The following is an 8,627-nucleotide window of genomic DNA, read 5'->3' on the forward strand; positions in this document are numbered from 1 at the left end:
ACGATGAAACTGAATATTTTGAAGAACCATCAGAGGAGACCGACGACACGCCCGTTGTTGTTACAATGGAAGAAGTTTATGACGTGATGAAGTCCGTTGAGGTTGGTGATGCAGATTATGAACCAGTAGTAATGCACAAGATTCTCAAGTTTACCTGCAAATGCAGCCAGGGGCCACAAGAAAATGAAAAGAGGCCCCAAACAGGCTCTCAGAGTATAGCTGGGGTAGGGTGGGGTTAGCCCACATAATAACTCCAACAACTTTGAAGATATCAAGATTCAAGAGGTTTATTCCTCAAATAGCTATTTGATATACGCATTTGGCATACGTACATTTATATGTAAAGTGACACCCCAAAGCTGATATACAGATACTCATAATATTGATAGACTCTACATTTTGTTGTGTTGTCCACACTTTTAAATTCCTAAATTATTCCACTTTTATAAAACATGTATATTCTTACTGTTAAATAAAACGGTTACGTCCCCTTTCAGCAGGGGGTCAAGTAGGCATGTGACAAGTAGCCATGCGGCTTTGTTGGTCCTCCAACCATTTGCATTGTGGGAGCTGAATGAAGCTGGTGTGGGTAAAACTTTGGAGGTGATTATCTCAGAATCACAGTTTGCCTCACCCTTGTCATTAACAAGTCATAGCTTTACAAATATTTGCTTGATTTGCACAAGTGACACCTTGTTTGAAATTCTCCTCTTCCAAATGGTGATGAAAAATAAAAGTCAAAAGAAACCAAAGTCTACGGTGGGTAGTGGGAGATGTGTGGATGGAGGGAGGGATGGATGTGTGGATGGAGGGAGGGATGGAGGGAGGCATGGATGGAGGCATGGATGGGTGCAGGGCTGGATGGAGGGAGGGATGGATGGGTGAATGGAGGAGGGGAGGGATGGGTGGTGGGATGGATGTGTGGATGGAGGGAGAGGCAGGAGTGTTGAACGGCTTGTTCATGAGGAATCAAATATGCCGTGTTTGCTCAGGGGAGATGTCGCTCTGCACCCGGCTCCTCTGGATGACACCTCAGTCGTTCCTCCCTCGCTCCCTGCCAAAGCTGGGTCCCGGCTTGGGACCGGACCAGGGAGGATAAAACAACAGCTTCCCTCCTCTGAGCCGTGGGGGGGGTGTCAGCCATCGGAGAAGACGCCCCCCCGCCCCGAATCCCCCATGTAACCCAGAGAAATGGGGATGGGCGACTCCACAATCTACCAAACCTCTCAATGTGACGCACTGCATAATGGGAAACAAAGCGTCTGTGTTTCAATAGGTCTTCAGTTGTGGTTATGACTCATAACATTGGGATGTGTGATTTAATTACGTGCCTCCAGAGCTTAGTTAACCAGATGTGATGGGTATTTTATGACGGCGCCCAAAGGTGGTTGTTCCAGAGGCAGTGGCGTGGCAGCCGTCGTCCCACAGCACTGCGTCCTCACCACCGAGGGCCCTGGGCCTTTTTACCGGAGTTGAATTCACACATTAGGAGGTTTTTCTTGATTGCTGTGGATTTAAACAGCTACTACTCAGACTTAAAGTAAAGTACTGTAGTTTATATGCACAAATAAGATATTCTCATCACGCAGCCTGGATACGTGAAGTCACAGAAAAGTTGAAGTTGAACAGTTCAGAGACGCTCGCTTCCAAACGCTGTCATACCACTTTCTCAACGCTCACAGAATGAAACACAGCTCCATCAGGTGACCGACACACAGCGGCCTCTGCTTTCAGAGATAAATCCACAGAAGGAGACACTGCAATCATTTGACCATAACTTGCTGCTTTCAAAAGATATTAAGATCATCATAAGAATCATGATGTGGCAGTTTCACCACCACACGCCAACCAAGTGGTGTGTTCAAGGACCTCGATGGGGGGGGGGGGGTTGATAACACCAGTTTATTGTAGAGATGAGGCTAGGTGGAACAAGCCAGGAGCAGATGGAACATGTCATGACACAGGGCTCCATCCTGACTGAGTGTTGTTGGAGTTTTTAAACCTGATGCTCATTAGATACTTGAGCCACCCCATCCAAACTGAGGCCAGAAAGAATTCATGGCCGAAATTTAGAGATGCGTGCTTAGCAAGTGACCCCACTCAACATTTTGATCTACGTCCAATCTCCTGTAGTCATTCAAAGCGTGTTTTAGAGAATTTCGTGAGCGCTCCATTCTTTGTAAATTCACTCATCCACACAAGTGTGCAGTGGACAAAGCCGACCTGACATGCCTCCCCTGGGTCTGCATCAGAGACTTTGAGCTGGAAGTTGCTGACCTGAAAGCTTCAGACATGTGGGTGAGTAAGTTCAAGTCACTGAATGGAGAGTTGGGAAGGCTTGCACGATAGCGAGCAGAGCTGGCAAATGAACACAAGTGAACAGAAATGGAAAAAACTTCAATATGTATGTGACAAATAATCTCTTGAACTTGAAGCTGAAGACCAGCTGGTTGTTAACACTTGGAAGGAGCTTCCCGTCACGTAGCAAACAATGCAGCGTGGGAGTGCTGCCCTGCGGAGCGTGTTTGGCTCTACATACGCATGTGAGCGGTCTTTGTGGCGTCTGAGAAACATGAAGAGCAACCTCCGCTCACGTTGAACTGATAGAGCCTCAACGTAGCATGAAGCTCCACCTCACTACATATGAAGCAGATGACAAGGCCACCAGCAAAACCAGGCAGCACCACAAGTCACATCCATGCTAAAAAGTATTTCATCTATTACTGGTTAGCTGCATTATTACAACAATATTATTAAGAAGAATAAAGAGAAATGTAGTATATATAGCGCTTTTTAAAGTACTCAGATGTGTTATACGTTAAAAATGTCTTACTTAAAGAATGCATTAAGTTGCATTCAATGTTATTAGATATTATATGGCTCACAAGGAAATACATTTAGAAATATTTGGCTTTTATGGCTCTTCCAGCCAAAAAGGTTCTCAACACAGGCTTTCTACTAAATGTAAAAAAAAAACAGGTCCCCTACCAGTCGACCGGCCTCCTTCCACCACGGTGCTGACAGATTGCCCCCTCCTCCCTTCCGGAGCACGGGGCCTCGGGCTGCTGCGCTTGCTGGTGACAGCGTGGCCAGACTTGGCAGCTGCGGGGGCTGCTTGGAGGGGTGGCCTGGCTGCAGGGCTGCTGGATGGTCCCGGCGATGCCTGCTGGGTGGAAAAGATAGCCGCTTACAGCGATTACCTGCGGTGGTTGCTGCACTGCTTCTCCCCCTGTGCTCCGCCGGACCCCCTAGGTGCTACCTCTGCCATTCGGGAGAGGGTTGGTGCTGGGGCCGCCTGTTGAACCACTGGTGGCTGCAGGGCGTCTTCAGCCAACCCTTCTGTGTCCCTTCCCCATGCCGGAGCCCCACATTGGGCCACTGTAGCAGTTTCGCCACCACACGGACCTCCGGCACAGAGACACAGACGACGGGGGGTTGTATAAAACAGTTTATAGTAGAGATGAGGCTCGGTAGAAATAGCCAGGAGGAGATGGAACATGTCATGACACAGGGCTCCCATTCTGAATGAGAAATATAATAGATAGATGTAATAAATTACTTTAGTGTAACGCTTCACCTTGTCACCAGAAGCAGGAATCAAGACCAGATCAAGGTATCAATACTAAATCAATATAGCACACGTTTGACAGGTCAACTGTGTCCACATCAAGGTCCATTCCAAAAGCTCCTTCCTGCTGCAAACCTCAGAAAGGATGGAGTATCAGGGCCTCCGCCTCATCCGCAGAAATAAATGGGTGACGCCCGGTGCACCGACAGAAACATGTCAAACTAACACATCATCACTACAACACCTTGAGCACGAGGCAAGATGAGGATTTTGTACTTACAGGAAGTCACAAAGAGGAAGTAGAAAGTAGAAGGTAGAGGAGCAGCACACAGCTCCCCCTCCAGCCCACATGAACCTCACCAAACACCACCCATTTTTGCATTTTTGTTTTATTTTTATTTTTATTTTTTTTAACCTGTGTTGTCAGCATGCTGGGCATACAACACAGAGTATTTGTGCCATTTGCACTCAGGACAGAGTTAGTCTGCAAGTGGAGTTGAAGTTCTCAACCTGCAATGAAACTCTTTATTCATTCTTAAATCATCAACAACTGCGGCAATAAATCTGTCCTGTGGACGACCTGTACAATGACAAGAGCACAGTTTTTGGTTAAGGAGAACCACCACCAACCCCCCTCTTTGGAGAACTATTCATCATGTTTGGGTTTATAAACAACTGATCACTACTCCAAGAGGAAGAATCACCACGGTGAGACAAATAAACATAGAAACAAACAACATTTACATAAAAACATCAACACCGGACGACAACATGTATTGAAAAACTGAATTAGGTTCAGGAAAACTAGAACTACAACTGGTCCCGTGGCCTCTTCCTGTCATAGTTATGGCAGCAAATGAGGGAGAAAAGGAGAGGAAAGCAACCAGGAGGGTGCTGGGGTGCACTCCAAGCAGGTGTGTGTGTGTGTGTGTGTGTGTGTGCGTGTAAGATGTCCACCGGTGAGTGTACATGTTTATCCCATTGGTTCTGGTGTAGAAGGTCGGTATTATGTCGTGGCGCCTCCTCCCCCCGAACTCCGCAGCCCCGTGGACACCCTACGGCTGCAGGAAAGCCCCGAGCACCCTGCTCTGCGGACACAGAAGACCCCCGGGCCCCCAGAGAAGCCAGAGGGCCGCGGAGCAACCCCCACACCCAGCTCCGAGGAGCATGACCCCGTCCCAGGGAGAACGTGGAGACCCCGCACCCCAGGGGCGCACACATACAACCAAACTCTGGGTGCAGGCACAAGACACAGCCGCCGACACAGAACGCGGGCCATGAGCGCAAGGCACAGACCGCGGGGCCGGATCACGGCCCCACGGCGACAGACCGACACCCCGCCCGAGCCAACCGCCCCACGGGCGAACCAGCAGGACCCCCATGCTCACCCATGCCCCGCACAAGGGGAAAGCCCGCCCCACTGCAGCCAACCAGACGCCCCGCCCGGCGTGAGTGGCAAGTGCCCATACACGTAGAACCGGCGCGGGGCACCTCGATGTTGTTCGGAGTAGGATTGGTGTGCGAGTGTATGTGTTCTAAGCTAATGTGAGTGGGATTCAAATTTCGGGACGGATGAGAAGCAGGCCCAGGCCCCCGTCTTTGCCCCCGACTTTACCACTTTAGTTTATTGATTATCTTCATTAGCAATGCTGCTTCATGAACTTCAAACAACAGGGGTTACTAAAATACAATAAAAGAAGGTTTCCAGGAGAGCTGCTTCTGTGCATGTGTCAGGGATCAATAACCTGATCAAATTACAGGAAAATACAGAAATGTAAAATATGATGCTCACATTGAAGTTCCAGGTTCCATTTCTAATTAACTGATCAATCTGCTCAGAATGTGATGGCAAACGTGGAAATATCTTTACATATCAAACATTTTAAAAGACTTCATTATTGTATCATTTGATATAAACAGAAAGAGAAAAAACACTGATGTTAGAAATTGATCTATAATATTGATTATTACTGAGGATTGCAGAATGAGCGTCCACTCTTTGGATAACTTTTTGCATTAATAATGACACATTTTGAGGTTTGAAAATTATATATTAATATAACAAATCCTGAATAACCCTAAAGAACCCAGAGGAAGCCTGAAGAACCCTGAGGAAGCCTGAAGAACCCTGAAGAACCCTGAAGAACCCTAAAGAACCCTAAAGAACCCAGAGGAAGACTGAAGAACCCTGAGGAAGCCTGAAGAACCCTGAAGAACCCTAAAGAACCCTGAGGAAGCCTGAAGAACCCTGTAGAACCCTGAAGAACCGTAAAGAACCAAGAGGAAGCCTGAAGAACCCTGAGGAAGCCTGAAGAACCCTGAAAGAACCCTGAGGAAGCCTGAAGAACCCTAAAGAACCCTGAGGACGCCGGAAGAACCCTGTAAAACCCTGAAGAACCCTAAAGAACCCAGAGGAAGCCTGAAGAACCCTGAGGAAGCCTGAAGAACCCTGAAGAACCCTGAAGAACCCTAAATAACTGTGAGGAAGCCTGAAGAACCCTGAAAGAACCCTGAGGAACTTTAAAGAACCCAGAAGAACCCTGAAGAACCCTGAAAAATCCCGGAGGAGCCCTAAAGAAACCTGAAGAACTGTGGAGAATCCTGTAGGACTCCACAGGACTCCACAGGACTGTACAGGACTCCACAGGATACCCTGCAGGACCCTGAAGGAACCTGAAGAATGCAGCCACATCTGAATTAGGAACCAGCCTTCAGGCCGTCAGACATCCTGACCCCCCAGGGAGACCGTCGGTCCCTCCTCCTCATCCTCCTCCGCCTCCTCCTCATCCTCCTCCCTGCGGCGACGCCCTATCAGCAGAGGAAGAAGTCATTGATTCTCTTCGTCCGTTGGCTCCTTGAAGAGCAGAGCCAGGTCAGCAGACCGGTGTGGGCGCCCTTTCATTCACTGTTCTGCTTCTGTCAATAAACATCTGGACGGTGTTTGAACATTGGGTGTTCCTCTGCAGGTCATCAGAACTTTCAGTAGAAAGAGCAGATCATCATCTGATGAGACCTATCTGCAGGTTCTGAGCTCCTCCTGGCACAATGCTTCTGAATCCCAGACTTTATTCATGCAGCTCACGTCCGGCTCTCGAATGTGTTGACGCAGATCGTGTCTCGTCTGAAGGGTCAAACACTTCCACGCTGCCAGGCCACGCTTTGTAGAAAGGTCATCTTCTGACAGCGCGAAAATCATGAAAAGGTCAAACTCTTTGCACCATTTGGGGAAGAGGCGGAGTGAAATCAAGCTTCCAATAACAGGTCAACATGAGTCTTTCTCCAAACGCTGCTAACGGCTGCTCCACACTGAGGCAATAACTCAGCAAAGTTTCTGCAAAGTTTTTGTTTTAGGGAAATATTGTGTTGTATCAATTTGTATGAAGGCCATGAGTTCATCCTGCATGTGGAGAGTGAAGAGGAAGCTCTGAACCCTGTAGGAGAACATGGAGGGGAACCTGGGGGAGAAGATGAAGGAGAACCTGGAGGAGAACCTTGAGAAGCACCTGGAGAAGAATCTGGAGGATAACCTGAAGGAGAACCTGGAGGAGAACCTTGAGAAGAACCTGGAGAAGATGACTGTCCTTCATCTTCTCCAGGTTCTTCTCAAGGTTCTCCTCCAGGTTCTCCTTCAGGTAATCCTCCAGATTCTTCTGGAGAAGAAGATGAAGGAGAACTGAGTGGAACCTGGAGGAGAACCTGGAGGAGAAGATGAAGGAGGGCCTGGAGGAGAACCTTGAGAAGAAAATGGAGGGGAACCTGGAGGATAACCTGAAGAAGATGAAGAAGAACCTATTCATCATTAATTGTTTGTCCTTTTCCTCAAAACTTTTCAGAGCTAAAACAATGTGGAACAAAACCATGAGAGAAGTAACACGGTCATCACGTCTCGTTGGAACCACGATGTCGCAAACATCTGATGCTTGAACTTCCATCCCAATCTATCCACATACGGAGCAGAAATGAATGAAAAGAACCACAACATTTGACTTCAAGTATCCAGGTGGTGGTGGTTCACCAACATGCAAATGTTCGAAAACGAATGGAACGAGAGCATATTTTTAGTAAGACGCTTTATGACATCATCATATTATTTATTATAAATGATATTTACAGTAAGACGCTTTATGACGTCATCATATTATTTACTGTGAGTACAGTAAGACGCTTTATGACACCATCATATTATTTATTATAAATGATATTTACAGTAAGACGCTTTATGACGTCATCATATTATTTACTATAAATGATATTTACAGTAAGATGCTTTATAACGTCATCATATTATTTACTACAAATGATATTTACAGTAAGACGCTTCATGACGTCATCATATTATTTACTATAAATGATATTTACAGTGAGCTGCTTTATGACATCATCATATTTTTTCCTATAATTATATTTACAGTAAGATGCTTTATGACATCACATTATTTACTATAAATTATATTTACAGTAAGATGCTTTATGACATCATCATATTATTTACTATAAATTATATTTCAAGTAATACACTTAATGACATCATCATATTATTTACAGTAAATTATATTTAAAGTTAGATGCTTTATGACATCATCATATTATTTACTATAAATGATATTTACAGTGAGACGCTTTATGACGTCATCATATTATTTACTGTGAATGATATTTACAGTGAGACGCTTCATGACGTCATCATATTATTCTATATCTACATAAATCTACAGGTTGTGATTGAGAATGTCCAGTTGGACCGTGTCCAGTGTGCAGTGTTCAGACGTTACCAAACTATGGATTTACATGTATATTTATACAGCTTCTTACCTGTAGATGTCAATAGATCTGTTAGATTGATATTTTAAAGCTGTGCTCCACAAAAATGAATTCACAAAAACTCCACTGAAATGTGTGAATGAGTGATGTGTTCAAGATCCAGTGAGGCATCGAAAAAACAGCCGCCGTCGTACAGCAGAGAAACAACCATGTGACACCAACAGCTAATCAATATCATAACACAGCATATAAACACACAGTATATAATAAGACAGTATATAAAAACATATTATATAAT

This window comes from Zeus faber, assembly GCF_960531495.2.
Source record: "Zeus faber genome assembly, chromosome: 16".
NCBI classification, from domain to species: domain Eukaryota; kingdom Metazoa; phylum Chordata; class Actinopteri; order Zeiformes; family Zeidae; genus Zeus; species Zeus faber.